We start from the raw sequence: 20,093 nt of genomic DNA, 5'->3' as shown, positions 1-20,093 counted from the left end.
TCACTATGTGAACATCGATTTTCCTTCTATTTTCCAACCTCTCATAAGTTCTATAGGCCACAGTGACCCTCAGTCTTTACTTCCTTGAGCAGCAGAATCCTTTCTCTAAACAAAACCTTGTGGAGGTTTAGGTATGAAACATACGGAAGCCGAGCTGTTGGTTGATGGGACAATCAGGAGGTCGAAGGCCCTGTCCTCCCGCAGCCCTACCCCCGCCCCCAGGCACACCGGAATCCCAAGGGCAGTAAGGAACCATGTCTGGAAAGCACTGGCCTGGTTGAGACGATGATGGCGATGGTGATAATCTCGGTGTCTATACGAGACATCTATACGATGTCTATACGAGAACCATAAGGAACAGTACATTACGGTCCCCGCTTCCCAAAAGCCTGTTCCTGGCAGAGTACTTCCATTACACGGTCACCCATCCCAGCTGGAGGACTCCCGTTCCCCACAGAACACAGAACTCCGGTTCACAAGCCATGCCAGGACCGCACTGTGAATGTCTCTCCAGGAAACTGGAAAAGCAGCATCACTGAGGATGCCTGCGGCTTCCTCAGGTCAGTGCAGCTGTCTGCCCTAGGGTGTAACCTATGTGAAAGAGCCAAAAACAGAGGGGGGACGTGCTCAATTAGTGCACGAAGCATCAAATAAAGTAAGCAACTGGCAGGGCGAGATATCTGCAAATCAGAAGTTGAACAGTTTCGTGTAAGTACGGAAAAACCAGTTACTTGTCAAAGGTGGGTCACCTCAGTGCACGAAAAAAGGAGGCTGCATAGCATCCGGGTCAGAAGAGAATTCCCAGTGTTCCATTCATGCATGGCATTTGCACTGGGAAATCTACAAGTTGTGTTCATTGCACAATGTGGCAGCAGATGTCATCTGGGTCTTCTCACATCCCCGAGTCCTTTTTTTTTTTTTTTTTTAATGTCTATTTATTTTTGAGAGAAAAGAGAGACAGAGCTTGAGAGGGGGGCAGGACAGAGAGAAAGAGGAAGACACAGAATCCGAAGCAGGCCCCAGGCTCCGAGCTGTCAGCACAGAGCCCGATGTGGGGCTTGAACCCACGAACTGCAAGATCATGACCCTCAGCTGAAGCTGGACGCTCAACCGACTGAGCCACCCAGGCGCCCCTCATCCCCTAGACTTAACCATCATTAGTTATTTTACAGGACGCAGGAAAGCTTTTGGCAATTATGTTTATTTTAATACTCTCCCATCACCGTGGCCTGATTTGGAGAGGTACTAACTGAACTGAAAAAGGATTAGGTCTATCAAGTAACAGGATGGGATCACTTCTGGTATTACCCACACAGAACACTTTTCAGCCCCTTTTAAGCATGTTGCAAAAGAAAATTTTAAACCATGGGGAAAACACTGAAGCCATAAATAAAAATGGATCCAGAACACTATCGTTCTAATTCTGTTCTTTTTAATAAGTCTACTCACTCCTAGGACTAAAATCTGGAAGGATCGAAATATTATCTCTTGGTGTCTACCTCTGCGTGGTGGTTTGTATTTTGTTATTTGAGCTTATCGATGTAGTACCAGGGGAAAAATACATTTAGAAACAAAAAGGAATTTCACTTATAGTTACACTGACACCGCATACCTGGAATTTCGAGGTGTGCATATTTTGTAGGTTTTGAGATTCCTATAAAACGTGGCCCTTACCTGTGTGCTTGGGTGGCCCAAGTACTTTGGAAGCAGCTGCGCAGGGGAGAGGAACCGGTTGCCACCGCAGCACAGAAGGCCTGTGGGAAACACGTGCGGCCAGAGCACATGTGACACATGCGCCCAATTCTCGAGGGCCAGGCGGTCCCGGAAAACCACATGACCCAGTCTCACCAGGGACGCACCAGCCCCATCTAGAAGGCTTCCCCACTGTGGCGATGAGGCTTATTTAACTGTTTGTTAGAAGACTGCCTTTGATGCAAAGCATAAAGAAGTTCCTGGACGCATCCGCAGTCTAAACGTCACCGTTGTGTGTAATCATCCAGGATGGGTAATTGTCAAAATCACAGTCTGTGAAATCAGACCTGTATGGAGTTGGGAGTAAGGGCTCCACCAGTCTCTGATGGGAGGGGCGGGTAGGTTTCACAAGGTCACTGCCTGGGCTGGTTTGCCTCTCAAAGAAGGTAGGCCACACCCACCTCCCAGCCACCTCCCAGGCTTTTAGTGAAGATTTTAAGTATGGGTCGGGGGCGCCTGGGTGGCTCAGTCGGTGAAGTGTCAGCCCAGGTGACGGTCTCACGGTTCATGGGTTCAAGCCCTGCGTCGGGTTCCAACACAGTGTGGAGCCTGCCTGGGATTCTCTCTCTCTCTGCCCCTTCCCCGCTCACGTGCACGCACTCTCTCAAAATAAATTAAAAAAATAAAATAAAATAAAACATTTATGGGTCTATACAGCATCTACTAATCAAATTAAAAATATTTCAGAAGCCCAACTCTGAACTGACCTGTGAAGGCATGAGAGCCTATGTTTCGAAAGGGACATGTTTAATAATGTCTCATACCAGGAATACATCCTCAATAAAATTATGAAACAGTAACCGTTGAAAAACGTTAAACCTCACTCTGCTCCTTACATGTCGCAAACATAACTATAAACCAAGTAAGCGTGCCATGCGTTGGGAACAAGTAGCAAACGATGGTGGACAAAGGAGAGCGGACGATTTCCACAAGCATCAGGCTATTTGTCAAATCCTGCCTCAAGAAGGGGGATGGCATGGTACACTGTCTCCGCGTCGTGGAGTAGCAGACAGACAGACAGACAGACCTACTGCCAAATGCGGTTTCTGCCAGGTATGCGGTGGGAAACAGCCAGCCAGTTACTGAACCACTTGGAACCTCCGTATCCTCATCTGGGAAATGGGACTTGTTTAATATTCCCAGGACAGTGTGAGGACCAAAGATGTAAAATACCTGGCCCAGGCACGTCTACTGTGCTCTACGTTGGTAGGTTAAAAGAAAACCAAGGGTTGCTGGGGTGGCTCAGCCGGCTGAGCATTCGCCTCTCGATCTTGGCTCACGTCACCGTCTCACAGTTTGTGAGATCGAGCCCCACAGTGGGCTTTGCGCTGACAGTACCCAAAATAAAAACAAAATATTTCCACTACCGAAAATAAAAACAAAAACAAAGACCCCTGAAGGATCAAAGTGACACATGACGTGACTTGGGCTATTCCACAATAAAAGAGCGAGTGCGTCAAAAGCCACACAGCCACTGAAGGTCACAGGATATGAAATAATGGGTGACCCCGACCTTGACTATAAACATTACTGAAGCAATAAGAATTAAAGGCAACAAGCAAGGAAATAAGGTAACCACTTCACAACATAACTGTGGGGGAGGAGGGTGTCAAAGCAGGTCAAAGTTCATGACCAACAGGGCACCAGTCAACTTGATGCAGCCACTACCCAATCAGATACAGCCTTGAAGTCCTTCAGGGTAAGAGTAAAGCCAGTAAGCAAGAGCTGGTCCAAAGGACACTGAGCTTTGAAACTGGCTTCCGCGTTCCCACAATAAAAGGCAGGGAGGTCTCTGGCCAGAAATGTGTTATCACTTCCATCTGCCCGGAGTTGCATGTTGCCTTTATGGTCTTTCTTGTTCTTCGGGCAACAGGAAGGGCCCCAGTCAGAGCTGCTCAAGGAGGAGATCAGAGCAACATCCCCCTACTCAGTCAAGTTGCATTTGAGGCCAGAAGGTGAGTGAGGCCCTGCCCTAAGAACAGCCTCCCTTCCAGAGACCAAGCACAGCAGGCCGGACCCCAACTCTGGCTGTGACGTACCTCCAACTGCTGCTGTTCTGCAGCTACTGACAGGCTCCTTTGCAGTTACTCTCGGGTAGGCTTCCTCGGGCAGGACCTTGTCTCTTCTTTCAGAACTCGCCCAACCAGACGCTTTCGTGCAACCCCCAAAATCTCAGTGATGTACCTAGAATCAAGGAGCAACTTAAGCTTAACCACTTTGAAAATGGAACCATAAGACTCTCGAGCTGAAAGACACCTTACAAATCCAGTTTATGTCACCGTCAGTAAAAACATTAAAGTATTAGATCGGAAACAAAAAATTCACAACTGACCTTCCCTAAACTCCTACCCTCTTCTTTCTCTTTTTTTAAAGCTTTTTTGTGCGTGCCATGAATATATATTATATTAAATCCCATCTTTTGGTTTTTTTAGTTTATTTATTTATTTGGGGGAGGGGGCAGAGAGAGAGGGAGAGAGTGGATCCCAAGCAGGCTCTGTGCTGTCAGTGCAGAGCCTGATGTGGGGCTCGAACTCACGAACCACGAGATCATGACCCGAGCTGAAATCAAGAGTCAGACGCTTCACCAACTGAGCCACTCAGGCGCCACACTCCCCCCCCCCACCATCTTTTCTTAATTGAAAACTAAACTCTGCAACTCTTTATGTCATACACGCATCTCTCCTTTTATATATTTATCTACATTCTTTAATTGTCAACAAATAACTGATTTTCACAAATTAACTGCAGCAGCTTCGGGATGAAAACAAAGGGTAACTACTAAGTTACCCTCTACAGGTAGATTAAAAGGGGGCTCATTGCTCTGAGGCCAAAACATGACTCTCATAAATGCCCCCTCTTCTGGTTACACATGTGTAGCGGGGCTTTTGCATAACCAGGAAGCTGGAGATGTTTTGCATCTGACAAAGGACAAAGAGCATTCTTCATTCGGTCCCTCATTTACAGCCATTTGCACTTCCCCGTGAAAGGATGTGCAATCCAATGGCAGTTAGCAACACATCATCTTATTGTAATCGTATTTAATTTAATCAGTGGCATTCTATTTTTTTCTCTCTAAAATAATCTATTAAAAGTGGGTCCTCAACCCTTTGCAGGATCACATGAGCCCTGCATCACTGACCAGCTAATGAAAGCGAAGCCTATTCTAATACCAGTGAAATTTTCAAAAAGACCTTAAACTTTTTGAAGCCCATCCCTGGACCCGAGGATAAAAATCCTAGGACCATGCAGCAAGCAGGGTAGCTGAAATCTTGAACTTCTCAACAGAATTAACTATGTGAGCAAACAGTTGCTGGAACAAAAGAAACCACTCTTAACAGCCCTGAGAACCTACTCACAGCAGGCGGTGCCCAGTCTAACCTCTCTTTATCCCGTCACGAAATAGTAAGAAATAGTGCTACACCTGTAAATAACCAAATGCGGATGGCTGCTGGGTTATGATGGCTTAAGTTCCGGTGTTTTCCACTTTACCGTGGTGCCAAAGCAATACACGTTCAGTAGAAACCATACTTTGAATTCTGCCCTCTGCCTGGTCTAGTGATGTGCGGTAGAATGCTCTCTCGGGTGCCAAGGTGTCATCGAGCCTCAGCGCCCAGGCAGCCACGAGCTGCGAGGGGAACTTACAACCATTCTGTACCCACACAACCCTTCTGCTGTTCATTTTCAGCTCGACACTGAATAACTGACACGAGTTATTCAACACGTTCTTATAAAATAGGCTTTGTGCTAGAAGATTCTTCCCAGTTGTAGGCACACACGAGTGTTTTAAATAAGCACATTCAAGGCAGGCTGGACGAAGCTATGTTCAGTATGTTAGGCGTATCAAATGCATTTTCGACTTAACGATATTTTCAACTTACAATGGGTTTATCGTGATGCAACCCCCCCCCGTAAGTCGAGGAACATGCATACGGTCACAAAGAAAGGTGCTGTCACAAACTAACTAGAAAAACAAATAAAAATTAGGCTTGCCATTACCTCGGCTTACAGGTGTTCAATGGATGCATCCGAGTAAAATACATTTACATTAAAGAACATCGTCTCCTGATCATACCAACATATGGTGTATACACCTAAGAATAAATCAAGGATTTTCGCCCCATAAGAAAACTATACCTCAGGAAATGGTATCATCTTACATTCGAGAACTCACGTTATGAACAAAAATCTGTTTATTCTGAATTTAAAAACGTTTGGGAAGATTATTTCAATTAATGCTAGCCTTAGACATTTTAACAAAAAGGAAACAAAGGAGAGTAGATTGAACCTTTTTTTTTCTTTTTTTTTGGAGGTATAACCTAACAATAGCATTTATGAGATAACATTTTTTAAAAGTCTTTTAAATATCATTTTAAAAATCAATCTGGATTTGGGGAGTGATAGATGGCCAAGGGAATAGGGCCGTTTATCTCTGCTTCCCTCTAAATCCCCATTAAAATTACAGTAACGAGAGAAAAAAAGAGAAAAATCCCGAAGGACAACGAGAACAGAAAAGAATATTGGAGCGGACAAGAGATGTGACTGCTGAGCAGAGCGGAGCAGGAAGCTCACTGCCCGGGCAGGAAACAAAAGCCCGCTGACCGCTCCCGAGAGGCTCAGGAACGAGGGTGGTGGTTCCTGGGCAGGAGAGGGGAAGGGGTTAAAATGAGGGGCAGGGGAGAAGTCCGCATCAGGAGTAGTTAGACCCTTACCGGACACCATGAATACGGATTCAAGGCCTACACGTAAGACCCGACACAATAAAACTCCTGGAAGAAAGCACCGGGGGGACACTTCAGGACACTGTATTTGGCAATGATTCACTGTGTAGGACACCAAAAAGTGCCGGCAACAAAAGCAAAAATAGACAAATGGGACAACGTGAAACCTAAAAACGCTGCCTGGCAAAGGAAACAATCAGGAAAAAGGCAGCCAATGAAAAGGAAGAAAATATTTTCAAACTATGTATACCATAATGGGGTTAGTACACAGAGTATATTAAGAATTCCTACAAGTTAACCCCCAAAACAAATAACCCAATTAAAAAAAACAAAAACAAAAAAAAACAGGCCAAGAACTTGAACAGACATTTCTCCCGAAAAGATACAGAGATGGTGAACAAGAGTATAAAAGGATGCTCGGCATCGCTCAGCATCAGGGAAATGAAAATGAACACCCCCTGAGCTACCATCACACAGATGGCTGTCAGAATGGCTAAACCAACAACACGAGAAACAACAGGTGTTGGCGAGGATGTGCAGAGAAAGGAACCCTGTGCACTGTTGGTGGGAGTGCACACCGACGCAGCCACCGTGGAAAGAGTACGGGAGTTCCTCAAAAAATTAAAAGCACAACTACCGTATGATCCAGTAATTGCACTCCCGGGTATTTGCCCCCCACATACAAAAACACTAGGTGGAAAGGATACATGCACTACTATGTTTACAGCAGCATTATTTACAAGAGCCAAACTATGGAAGCAGCCCAAATGTCCACTGACGGATGAATGGATAAAGAAGATATGGGGGGTGTGTGTGTGTGATGGAATATTATTTAGCCATGAAAAAGAATGCAATCTTGCCATTTGCAACAACACGGATGGAGCTAGAGAGTATAATGCTAAGCGAAACGGTCAGAGAAAGACAAATACCATATGATTTCACTCATATGCAGAATTTAAGAAACTAAACAAGTGAACAAAGAAAAAGAGACAAACAAACACACTCTTCATTAACTACAGAGAACACACTGATGGTCACCAGAGGGGAGGTGGGTGGGGATGGGCGAAACAGGCAAAGGGGAGTAAGAGGACACTTACCACAATGAGCACTGAGTAACGTACAGAAATGTTGACTCACCACATTGTACACCTGAAACTAATATAACGCTGTGTGCTATTTACAGTTGAATTAAAAATGGGAAAAAAATTTTTAATAAAAAATAAATTAATTTTTTAAAAAAGGTATTTGCACACCCACGTTCACCACAGCACTATGCACAACAGCCAAGAGGTGGAGGCAACCTAAATGTCCATCAGCAGCTGAATGGATAAAGACAAAGTGTGACAGCCATAAAATGCTGTATTATTCAGTCTTAAAAAAATGAAGCAATCCTGTCACAGGTTAGAACAGGAAAGGAATTGAGGACATCATGCTAAGTAAGATAAGCCTGTCACTCAAAGACAAATACTGGAAGGTTCCACCCACATGAGGCATCTGGAGCCGTCAGACTCTTAGCAACAGGGAGAGGACGAGTGGCTGCCTGAGGCCTGGGCAGGGAGAAAAGGGGAACTGTACCAATGGGTACAAGGTTTCAGTTTTGCAAGATGAAAAAGTTCTAGAGGGCTGTTGCATAACAACGTCAACGTAGGTAACACTGTTGTACCATGTCCTTAAAAATGGCTAATACAGCAAACTTTGTGTTTTTTACCATAATAAAAAAAGTGGGGGGAGATAATCCTGGATGATCTAGGTGGGTCCAATGTAATGATAAGGGTGCTAAAATGTGACAGAGGGAGGCAGAAGAGGTCAGAGTAATGCAGTACAAGGTGTATTTGACCTGCTACTGCTCCTGTAAAGAGGCCCCCACCTGGAAGGGGGCCTCCAGAAGCGAGAAAACGCTCAGGAGCACATTCCCCTCTGGAGCCGCCAGGAAGGCCTATAGACACGTTAACTGAGGCCCGGTGAGACCCATCAGACTTCTCACCTACAGAACTAAACGGTAAAATAAATTTTGTTTTAAGCAAGCAAGCAAGCAAGCAAGAAGGAGGCAGGGAGGGAGGGAGGCAGGGAGGGAGGGAGGGAGGGAGGGAGGGAGGGAGGGAGGGAGGGAGGAAAGAAAGAAAGAAAGAAAGAAAGAAAGAAAGAAAGAAAGAAAGAAAGAAAGAAAGAAAGAGGGGGGTAATTAGAACCCCAGATCTTGGGGCGCCTGGGTGGCTCAGTCGGTTGAGTGGCCAACTTTGGCTCACGTCATGATCTCACGGTCCGTGAGTTCGAGCCCCGCGTCGGGCTCTGTGCTGACAGCTCAGAGCCTGGAGCCTGCTTCCAATTCTGTGTCTCCCTCTCTCTCTGACCCTCCCCCATTCATGCTCTGTCTCTCTCTGTCTCAAAAATAAATAAACATTAAAAAAAAAATTTTTAAAAAAAGAACCCCAGATCTTTTCCCCAGACAAACCGTCCCTAGTCCCATAAAACAGGAACAGCATTCTATTTTTTAAAATAAAATATTCAGAGACCAATAAAAATCAAGTGTGGAATCACAAACATGCTGGCAGAAATTAAAAGTCCAATAACCCTAAGAAAATCTCTCAGAAAGTAGAACAGAAACAGGAAACAGAGACAGGAAATACTTCAGGAAAAAAAAAAGGAAAAAAGAAAAAAACATAAGAAAATAAGAGAGTCAAACCACAGGGCCCAAACACCTAAAAAAAAAGAAAAAAGAAAAAAGAAAGAGTAGAAAGGGAATTATCCAAGAAACAGTACAAGAACATTGTTCAAACTGAAGGAAATAAGCCTCAGGATTGAAAGGACAGCTGACATCAAAAGATCCTACGACCTATGTCCCAGTTGGAAATTTCAGAGTTTGGGGGATAGAGAAAAGAGTCAAACATTTTCCAGAGAAATAAAACTGTTCACGCACAACCAAATGGGAAGCAGAACAGCCCGAGACGTTTCAACGTAAATATCACAAAGCTCAGTCACAGGCAAATACAGTCATAATCAAGTAAACGTTAAATATTTATTTATCCACACACTGTAACGAGACGAGAGCCACAAAACGGAGACGGGAAGAGCAGGTGTGCACCGAGGGTAAAGGGTTACACACGAGAGGTAAATCCTCAGCGGGATATCCATCTGTAGAAGTCTAAAATTTTAAAAGAAATCACTAAATGGCACTTCAAGCATACGGTGTGTTGTTTAGAAATAGCAAACGAGAGAATAAGGAGTAAAGGAGTTGAACAAGGGCAAAGGATAATGACAGTCTAAGAACAAGAGGGGTGGCTGTTACGATTATTATTCTAATTGTAAACAATGTGCATGTAATTACGTCAAGATAAACAAAACGGATGAACGAGTAGATGCAAGGAAGAAAGAAGGAAAGTGTATTTAACAGAGCGAACCTATAAACTGTTACATAGTGGAGACCTCCAATGTTCATCGACACAGAAAAAACGGAACCAGCAACTGTCCTAACATTGGGCAAACAGTTACTTACAGCTTGGAGTAAACCTTCCAATTACAGCATCACACACAGGGATTCCAAATACACTGCACTGCAAACAAATAAACGGTGGCCTGTTCCGGATGCTTCAAAAATGTGACTTATGACAGAGACAGTGACAACAAATGTGTATGGAAAGAGTTGGAAGAAAGTTACTCTGAGGTAGGAAAGAAACATTAGTTCTACTGCTGTTTGATGTAAATATACAATTATTAAATATACACGTGTAACTAAATTAATTAAATGGTATAAATATGCATTTGACTATTACCTCTATACATCCAAAACATTCCTTCTATGTCAGGTTGACCACAAAAATAGTTTTTTGAGTTCTTCTCGGTGGGAAAACATGGGAAATATAAACCAAGCAAAAAAGGTACACAAAGAAATTAAAAATCCATTTACCTGAACCATGTTGGTATTTTTCTGCATCAGTCTTCCTTCCAATCTAGGAGAAAATAAGAAGCGAATTAAAAGGCATCCTTTGCATACTAAACCGCTTAGAAGAAAAACCGCCTCAAATCCAGGGTAACTACTGCTCACTTCTTGTTCTCTGTCCATAGCACAACTCGTTCTTCCCCACTTCCCAGCTAATTTCTGGCTGTCACAGAATACAGAGTGAACTTCATCAGGCAAAGCCTGATAGAAGGAAGCACGTAAACCCCAAAGCTAATGCAAGTCTGTACCCCTTGCGCACCCAATGGTACAGCTGGAGTCGTAAAATCAGACGCTTTTTATAAACTGTCTCTTCTCTCGTCAGGCAGATAATTGCTCATTGGTGATACGGAGAAGGATAAACACACAAAAAAGAACACTGTTCAAACTAGGAGAATTACGACTGTAGAGTAAAAGGGTGGCAACGCGTTTAAATGTTCGTCTTCACTAAGTGCGACCACCAGCATGCGGTGTGTGTACATGCTGAACGTGTGTACAGGTCGTGTACAAACCAATTGTGCGCGAACGAATAGCTGATAAGTAGCCTTCCACCCACATACCCTTAAAGCCTCAGACTCGCTTCCTCATTTCATTTCATTGAAGACTTTCTCCACTAAAAATGAAGTATCACCCTTCCAATTCATACGTGAATTATGGTACCCAGAAAGAGGGAAAAGTTACCTTTGTAAGAAACTAACATTTGCATCAAGACGATGCATGCATGCAGAAAAGCACAGAAATCCTGAGTTGCTCACTTAATTCAGCTAAAGCAAACACCGTGCGGCCACCACTGTCAAGGTCACCGCAGCCCTGACTTCAAATACCACATGTTAGTTTCACCTGTGGGACAAAGGACTCTTATCCAGGCATCTGTCTGGGAATCCACGAATCCCTGTACCTGGACCAAAATAAAATGCTTTAGGAAGAGAGACAAGTAGTCACTGACTACAAGGAGATATTATCTCAGAAAGATGGTGACCGGTCTAAGGATGGTGTTCTGGCTGCCTGGATGGTTGTCTGAGGTCAACTTCCAACCCCCCAGAGACTGTAGGGCAGAGAAGTTGCTTTATGATATAAATAGAAAGGGAAGGGCCTTCCCATTTGTCCAAGACAAATGTCCTGCTGGGGGTGACATGAGGAAAAGGGACGGGGGGGGGGGAGTTTGGACCTCCTTTTCTTGTTTAATGTTTAATTATTTTTGAGAGAGATACAGACAGCGAGCGGAGGAGCAGCAGAGAGAGAGAGGGAGACACAGAATCCAAAGCAGGCTCCAGGCTCCAAGCTGTCAGCACAGAGCCTGATGCGGGGCTTGAACTCACAAACTGTGAGATCATGAGCTGAGGCAGAATCGGACGCTTTACCAACTGAGCCACCCAGGCGCCCTGGGACCTCCTTTTATAGCTGCAAAGACACCTATAAAAATACAGGTAACAGCTTCTAGTTTGTGCTAGAAGCTAGACTAAGGTACTGATGCAGATCTCATTTGATCTTCCAATTGCTATGAAGCCTGCAGACAGAGGAGGGCACCGGGTCTCAGGGCGGGTAAGTGTGATACCCCAAGCTACACACTTAGGTGAAGCCAGACTGTTCCTCTTTACAGCTTCTGTGGAGGGCCAGAGACACCAAAAACCAAAAGGAAAATGTTCCCAGAAAAGAGGCCATTCTAACTAGATACGGAATATATTGGGAGGCCCCTGCTCATGAATCATTTAAAGGAAAAAAATCGAGTAACTCAGGGTCCCCAGAAGTCTTCTGAAGTACCGGAAGGCTGAATAGTTCCGTCACTCGCAAAGGAGGCCCACTTATCTTTCTGTACCTCAAAGGAGACGTTTCGAAAGAAACCCGTACACTTCACGAGGGGTAATGTTCTGTCGTGTTAATTTCTTTCATGCGCTGTGGGCTTTTCCCACTGCAGCAGGGGCATCAAAAGAACATGATGTCCGTCAGAAAAAGTCATAGATGCAGAGGCAAATTGCCACGAGACAATTATCGAGGATACAATGATAATGCCGCCTTCAAATGACATGCCCTACCTGCATGAATATTTAATTCGATCATAAGTACTTTCAAAAAGCAGGGAACACGGCTCAAAACCACAACTGCCTGTTCTGCTACTTGAAGAGGGAGAGGAAATAAAATATCCAAAAAGACTGGATAGAAGACTATACGTGAGGGACTCACCAAAAGGCATGTCACTAAAAAAGCCTTCCTGCGTCCTCACTGGTAAATGCAAAATAACGTCAATGACAATAACTACGACTGTCAGATGTGATGTGCAAATTAATTTGATGCCTGTACATTTAATCCAATGAGAACCCTGCAAAGGGGGGAGGCTTGAGGATCCCCGGCGGATCAGAGGCAGACACTGGGCCCAGAGCGATTATGTAACTTGTCCAAGGTTGCAAACCCGTCCAAGGTCACGCTGTGAGGAAGTAGGAAAAGGTTCCTGCCAAGACTACGGAACACCAAAGACACAGGATGGACCTGGCTCTGTGATGAAAGCGCCCAACCTGCTTTTCCATTCCAAAATCATTTCACGATCCTTTCACAAGTTCCCGGTTTCAAATTGCTTTTGATTCGTCCTGAGTAAAGGGTATTGGCACGCCTTCCTCCCGGTAGACGGGCTAATGTGTTGATGGCGAGTGGCTGGAGGACAAAAACAAAAACAGATGTGGATGGACTCTTTTTAGAGAGGAGAGAATGGTGAAAGCGGCTGAGAGCTCTCTGGGGACCGGCAGACATGGGATCTGGCACGGGGAGTACTCAGCAAACGCTGAAGGTCTGATTCCACAACAGACACCTGCTGGTTAGAAACTAAGGGGGGAGTTCCTTCTGGGACTCGTGTCCCAGGGAAGTGTGCTACCTTGAACAGTCAAGAATCCAGGGGAAGAAACTATCCAAATTACATGGATAAGGCCGTGGTGGCTCTACACGTTCAGTTGAGACCAGGTACGGTAAGACAGGAACCTTCGCAGACATTAGCCCGGTGACATACAGACAGATAATGGGGGGAGAGAGGACAGAAGGAGGTATCCCTCCCTTATGCGCAGTAATTCTGTGCAGCAACGCTCAGCCTGCTAAGGGTTTAGTGTTTACTATTGCTGACTTCCTCTCGAGAAAAACCGCAGTGGAGCTGTGGGCTCGAAGGGTACAAAGGAACGAGCGTAAGAGGCAAGGCTGAGAAAGGAAAAGATTCAAGTTCGTGAAACCCAGCAAGGCATGAACGCCCACTTTACAAGTTTGTATTTGAAGAGCCAATCCTTCCAGAGTTTACTATTTCCTCCTCGATCGGGGGGGGGGGGGGGGGTGGGCAGCCTGACAGACTGCGAGGGGGAGGCGGCCCCATAGGACAACAGTGCTGAGATCGGCTGCCGCTGTCCCCCACGGACGCAAGACACGGACACCACAGCGGGCACGCTTGGCTGTGGGCAACTCGGTCCCAAACTCCGTAATTACATACGATTCAGTTGTTTTTCTTCTAGGAGGGGAAGATGATGCGTGATTAGACACGAATGATATGGAGAGACCATAAGACCACCAGATTAACTTAGTTATATTTTTCCGTTTTTATTACATTTTTCTATGAAAATTACAGTTCATTAGAATAGTAAGAATCACTGAAATTTTTCTCATTCTCACTCATGAACAACAAACGCACATGAGACCTTAGTTTGAGACTACAAAACCCAAAGTACAGAGTTAGTACCTTCTTCCTAGCATCTAAGTCTCAACAAACACAGTTTAATTGAACAGTTTCTTTCTGTCCTCTGCTTGGAGAAGAGCCTTTGCGGTCTCTCATGGGGGAGGGATTCAAGGGCGGGTTGCCGGGCCCCAGGCACCGCGTCAAGTTCACGGCGACCAGACGGTGCAACGTGCCCCTGCGGACAACACAGGCGTCCTTCTGCTGACGGCTGGCATCACCCTCTTCGCCAGAGAGAACAACGCAGGATTACACCCCGGGAAAGCCTTCATCTGTCCCTCGCTGCACAGCATCCCCACCGTTTCCAGATTTAAAGACTTCGCGCCAAGGGCGAACTGAATGCCTGCTCCCAGCCCCTCATCCTCCACCCCTGCTTCAACATGCAGGACATCATGAGTCTCTTGGAAAGTCCCAGCTCTTTCTCTGAGCTGCTCACCGGGGTGTAAAAGAAAACACAAACTATAAAAAAAAAAAATCACCCATTCACTACACTGCCTCTCAGAAGGCTTTGCTCATCCCTCTCTTCTAGAAGGTGCATTTAAATAGAGGAATTTGGAGGAACAGGTTCATCTGGAAGGAAAGGACAGGTTTACACACTGCAGCCCACTAAAATGTGGGCGCAGAAGGAGAGCATTTGGGGGGGGGGGGCAAACATTTTCAGAGAAATACAAGGTACTAGTCATTCCCAAAGGTGGTAAAGAGCGAAAGCAACTGTACTCCCCGCAGCGGTGAGAGAAGTGAACGGTGACCACCTAGAGGCTAATCCCCGAAGACGAGTGTGATCTCATGCCCGCCACCGCCCCTCTCCCCTTCCCCAAAGAGGTGGCCAGTGCCTCCCGCAGAAGGAGGAAAGAAAAGGTACTTCGTCCCTTCATTCAGCAAGCGCTTACTGCCCGGGACCACACAGATGCGCGAGCGGCTTCCCAGAAGGAGCTCGCAGTCCAGCCAGAAGGAAAACCCAAACCAGTACTGACATTCGTGGGTGGTCAGCAAGACCAAGGAGGTAAATAACATCAACGAACCCAAGCGCTTCCCCACTGCGGGCCAGGCGCCTTTCCTGGACATTTTATGGATCTCATTTTAATCCCGGAAACCAGCCGTCCGCCTGGCCAATGTCTTGTCCTTTTTTACCAATGGGAACGAGGGCATAAGGGACCCAGAAAAGGGTCCTGCAAACAAAAGTATCTCTTTATTCTAATTAAATCTTCAGATACCCTGGCCCCCTCTCCAAATATAAAATCTATCCCTGTTTTCCCTTTAGAAGGCTGCCCAGAAGAGTGTCAGGCACCTACGACTTGTGCCGGGACATTCACAATTGGACGAACCTTCTATCATTGCAGGTCCTGTTATCCACGGCCCTGCCCGCAGTGCCCGCCCTGCTTTACCGGAGCGGGGTCTGGTTGTTACTAAAACTCTACCCACATTTGTGCCAATATAACCTTCCTCAGATGTTCTTAATTGCAGCTCCCTAGGGTGCCTGGGTGGCTCAGTCGGTTGAGTGTCTTTGGCTCTGGTCATGATCTCACGGTTCCTGAGTTCAAGCGCCATGTCGGGCTCTCTGCTGACAGCTGGGAGCCTGGAGCCTGCTTCAGATTCTGTGTCTCCCTCTCTCTCTCTGTCCTTCCCCTGCTCTCTCTCTCTCTCTCTCAAAAATAAGTAAACATTTAAAAAAATAAGGTGTGCTTGGGTAGCTCATTCGGTTAAACGTCTGACTTCAGCTCAGGTCATGATGTCACGATTCGTGGGTTTGAGCCCCACGTCGGGCTCTGTGCCAACAGCTCGGAGCCTGGAGCCTGCTTTGGATTCTGGGTCTCCCTCTCGCTGCCCCTCCCTTGGTTGTATGCTCTCTCTCTGTGTGTGCCAAATATAAACATTAAAAATAATAATGCTAATAGTTACGGCTCCTTGCAGGCAAGAGCCACACTTTCTCTGTGCTCCTCCCGCTCTCGGTACCCAGGGCAGACTTGGGTGATCAATCACCCACAAGATCCCACCATGTCTTCCCCTACCCATTCCATCAAATCAGACTCCTCCGATCAGTTTGCCCACCTCTACTCTCCACACTTAGTCATCGTTTTCAAAACTGGAGTCTTACCCACCGTCAGAAGCTTTATTCGTCGTGAGCTGTGTGATCCTGTGGGTCTCTAAGGTCCTTCCCTCCCCGGCTCCCCTCGCCGTCCATCATGCCCATCGCCGGGCTTCGAGAGAACAACGGAAATAAATGTGTTTACAGTAAGAGAGGAATTTTCCACATGGCCTTTTACTTACCAAAAACATTTTCTCAAAATACCACATGCGCACCCAATAAATTCTGGATTGAGACTTACTTTCACCTCACGCTGTGTTATAATTTACCTTTCATTAAAGCCATCTTTACACAGTCTTATGTCACTACCAAAATATGGTTTAATTACAGAAGGATCAAAAGCTATAACCCTTTTTTATTTTTTTTTTAATGTTTATTTATTTTGAGAGGGAGAGATCTCATGGGAGAGGGAGGGAGGGAGGGAGAGAGAGAGAGAGAGAGAGAGAGAGAGAGAGAGAGAGAATCCCAAGCAGGCTCCACGCTGTCAATGCAGAGCCAGACTCGGGGGCTCAATCCCACAAACCATGAAGAGTCTGACACTCAACAGACTGAGCCACCCAGGCGCCCAGAAGCTGTAATCTTTTCTTACAACCTAAGGGATGTCTCATCTACTGTAGTCCCAAGTAGCGTCCGTTTGAAACACTATCTCCCCAACCAGTCAGAAGGTCTCCTAAGCTTCGGTTACGGTCATACTGAGATAGGGAAACCAATGGGCCCCCTAAAAATCCGCTTTCTGCTCCTTCCCCTGCTTACATTCCTGCCAGGATCGGCACCCCGACGTCACACACACTGCACCGTGCAAACGGTGTGTGTCCTCCCTGTAAGGGACACGGAGTCAATGACTGCTCTACAACAGAAAACGTCCCAGGAAGGACCAGGAGAGAAGCCATCACAGGGCAATTCCAGACCACGGCTCCGAGGAGTAACACGCGGGCCCTCGCCTTTGTTCTGACCAGTTCCTGGATGCCACACCCCAAACAAAGACGAAACCTCTGCTCCTTCCTGAGTCTCCCAGGGGCTCCGTCTATACCGTCAGTAAACCCCTCTCACTCCCTCCAGGCTCCAGGATGATTTCCGTCCTCGTCCTGCACATCACGGATCCCCCGGGGCTGGTCCGCAGGACGCTCTGGGTCCTCGGAAGGCCCCCCAGCATCCGCATCCCAAACACAGGGCACGCACGCCAGCAGCCCCATAGATGTTCCTTAAAAACTAATCCAAATGCCTTGCCTTTTGAACCCTGTTTCCTTTTAGATATTGCGAAGAATAAATATTTAGTGAAAATTCAAGGACCTCAGAACAATGAGAACTTTCTGACTTCCTTTTTACGTACTCTGAAGTCACATTAGGGCTTCCAGAGAAAACTCAGCGTGAAATGGCAAACCAAACTACCACAACACACGCTGCCAGTCACCAAGGCGGTCTTTTCCGGTCCTAAAAGAGGAAAAATTTACTGAATACGAATAGAAGCCGCCCCCAGAAGACATCCCAAATTCACTGCGACAGGGAAACAGATGAAATTCTTAAACCCAGTTCCCAAGCGCATCACTGGACACGCTCCTGGCCCAAAACCTACCGCTTTGCTCACACCTGACGCGAGCGGACACACGTCAGCGGACCCGCCCAGCCCCTCCTACTTCCGGGGGCTCCACCACGTGACCCAGGTGCAGACACACAGCCGCCGCGGATTGGGCCTGCAGGAACACCTGATCGGAAGGCAGCCATTCACAGGCTGGCCAAGAACCTACGAGGACGGGGCCAGCCAATCGGATTCTCCACCTCAAAATCGGGACTCCAGAAGCCCTAGGGGAAGCCGCCTGCCGCCGTCGGGGTGAGAGGGCCCCGGAGAGTCAGGGCCAGCGACCGGGGGGCCCAGTCTGTCGTGGGAAGTGGGAGCTGAACCTGGGCCATTTCCTAACCCGGACTCTGGGGGAGCTACGCCTACATTCCCCCCTCCGGGTACCTTCCCTGAGGCAGCCCCACCCGGTTTTCCCCAAGAGGGAACCCCGGACAGCAACCTAGGTGAACCTTTATGTGGGGACCTACCATGTACACCTGTGGGTGAAGGATAACCAACTTATTAGTTTTTTAAGTTTATTTATTTTGAGAGGCCAAGAGAGCACAAGTGGGCAGGGGGGCGGGGAGGCGGGGGGGGGGGGGGGGGGAGGCACAGAGAGACAGAGGGAATCCGAAGCAGGTTGCACACCATCAGTGCAGAGCCAGACCCGGGGCTTGATCCCATCACCCCTGAGATCATGACCTGAACTGAAATTGGGTCGGATGTTTAACTGACTGAGCCACCCAGGCGTCCCTGAGCCACCCTTCTTTAGATTGAACAGCTCATATCACTTAGCAAGAAGTCGGGGGCCACGTTCTCCAGGGAGTGTGGCTTCCTCTCTCCTCTGGACCCAAGGTTTCCTCAGCCAGAAAATGAGGCCAGTTCGTGGGAGGGGCTCTGCGTTCCTGTCTGCGCGTGCGCCCTGCGCACAGGTGGCACCTGGCCGTCACCACACCCCTTTCAGACTAAGGATGACTCCTCTTGAGGCATCTGGGGCAATGACGGAAATGCTCTCGATTACCTGAGCTGTCAAACGATGGATTCTCATCCGATTACATACGTAACTTTTTCTATAGAAGTTCCTAAAATGTGCCACTTTCCAGGCTGCCCCATTTTGGCTGTGCGTACAAAGAGTATTGGAATTTCTCCTGCCTCTCATGTTTGCAGTTGCTCTGTTTTTCATTTACAATGCACAGTGCTACGATGCCCCAGCTCTCCCTTAAACAATCTAAGAAGCAGAGGGAGCGTCCTATTTGCTCAGTCATTAGACAAAATATTTAGATGAGAAATAGTGCTACGTTAACCATATTTTCAGTATCCCACTTGGGTGGGGTAGGGGTGGGGGTACCTGGTAACAAAAGCAGACACGGTAAATCCAAATACCTGTCTCATGTATTCTTGTCACACATGTCTTAAATTAGAAGAGCGTTGGTCTCAGGGTCTAAAACTGTAAGCATTCAAGCAATGAAACTGCTCAAAAAGTATTTTTAAAATGATCAGAAAGGGGGGCCGGGGTGGCTCAGTCGATTAAGCATTTGACTCTTGGTTTCGGCTCAGGTCATGATCTCATGGTTCCTGAGATTGAGCCCTGCGTTGAGCCGCATGCTGGGCTCTGCACTGACAGTGTGGGGCCGGCTTGGGATCCTCTCTCTCTCTCTCTCTCTCCCCGTCTCTCTCTCTCTCTCTCTTTCTCAAAATGAATAAACTGTTTTAAAAATGTCAGAAAAACTGTTCAAGACTTTGAAAGGAGCAAAATAAATCCCATTGTGCCCCTTCAATGGCACGCCAGACATCACCCAGTGGGCCTGCCGAGGGCCATCCAAGTCAACAGGGCACAAACCTTTGACCGACTCTATTTCACAACTCTGTGAAACTGTGAGTAGTTCCAGATAATCTGACCTAGAGCAATGCACATAAGGTCTGATTTCTGCCTGGAAGAAAAGATAACCCCAAACGGTACACTGTACTGTTTTTCTAACTAGTTTTGTTATCCATTAATAAAATCATTTCAGTAATTCCTTTTTTCCAGTTTCTCAAATTTTCTTTTAATTCCCTCCTGCGTTAAATAAAACCAATGACATATGTTCGTTTACTATCTACATGAAACACATTTTTAGCTTTTTGAAAATTATTCTTCAGCAGTGACGATCCATTTTAAAAATCACTCCATTATAGGGGCGCCTGGGTGGCGCAGTCGGTTAAGCATCTGACTTCAGCCAGGTCACGATCTCACGGTCCGGGAGTTCGAGCCCTGCGTCAGGCTCTGGGCTGATGGCTCAGAGCCTGGAGCCTGTTTCCGATTCTGTGTCTCCCTCTCTCTCTGCCCCTCCCCCGTTCATGCTCTGTCT

The sequence above is a fragment of the Acinonyx jubatus genome, chromosome D2, assembly GCF_027475565.1.
Source record: "Acinonyx jubatus isolate Ajub_Pintada_27869175 chromosome D2, VMU_Ajub_asm_v1.0, whole genome shotgun sequence".
Lineage (NCBI taxonomy): Eukaryota > Metazoa > Chordata > Mammalia > Carnivora > Felidae > Acinonyx > Acinonyx jubatus.
This window is presented reverse-complemented; position numbering follows the sequence as displayed.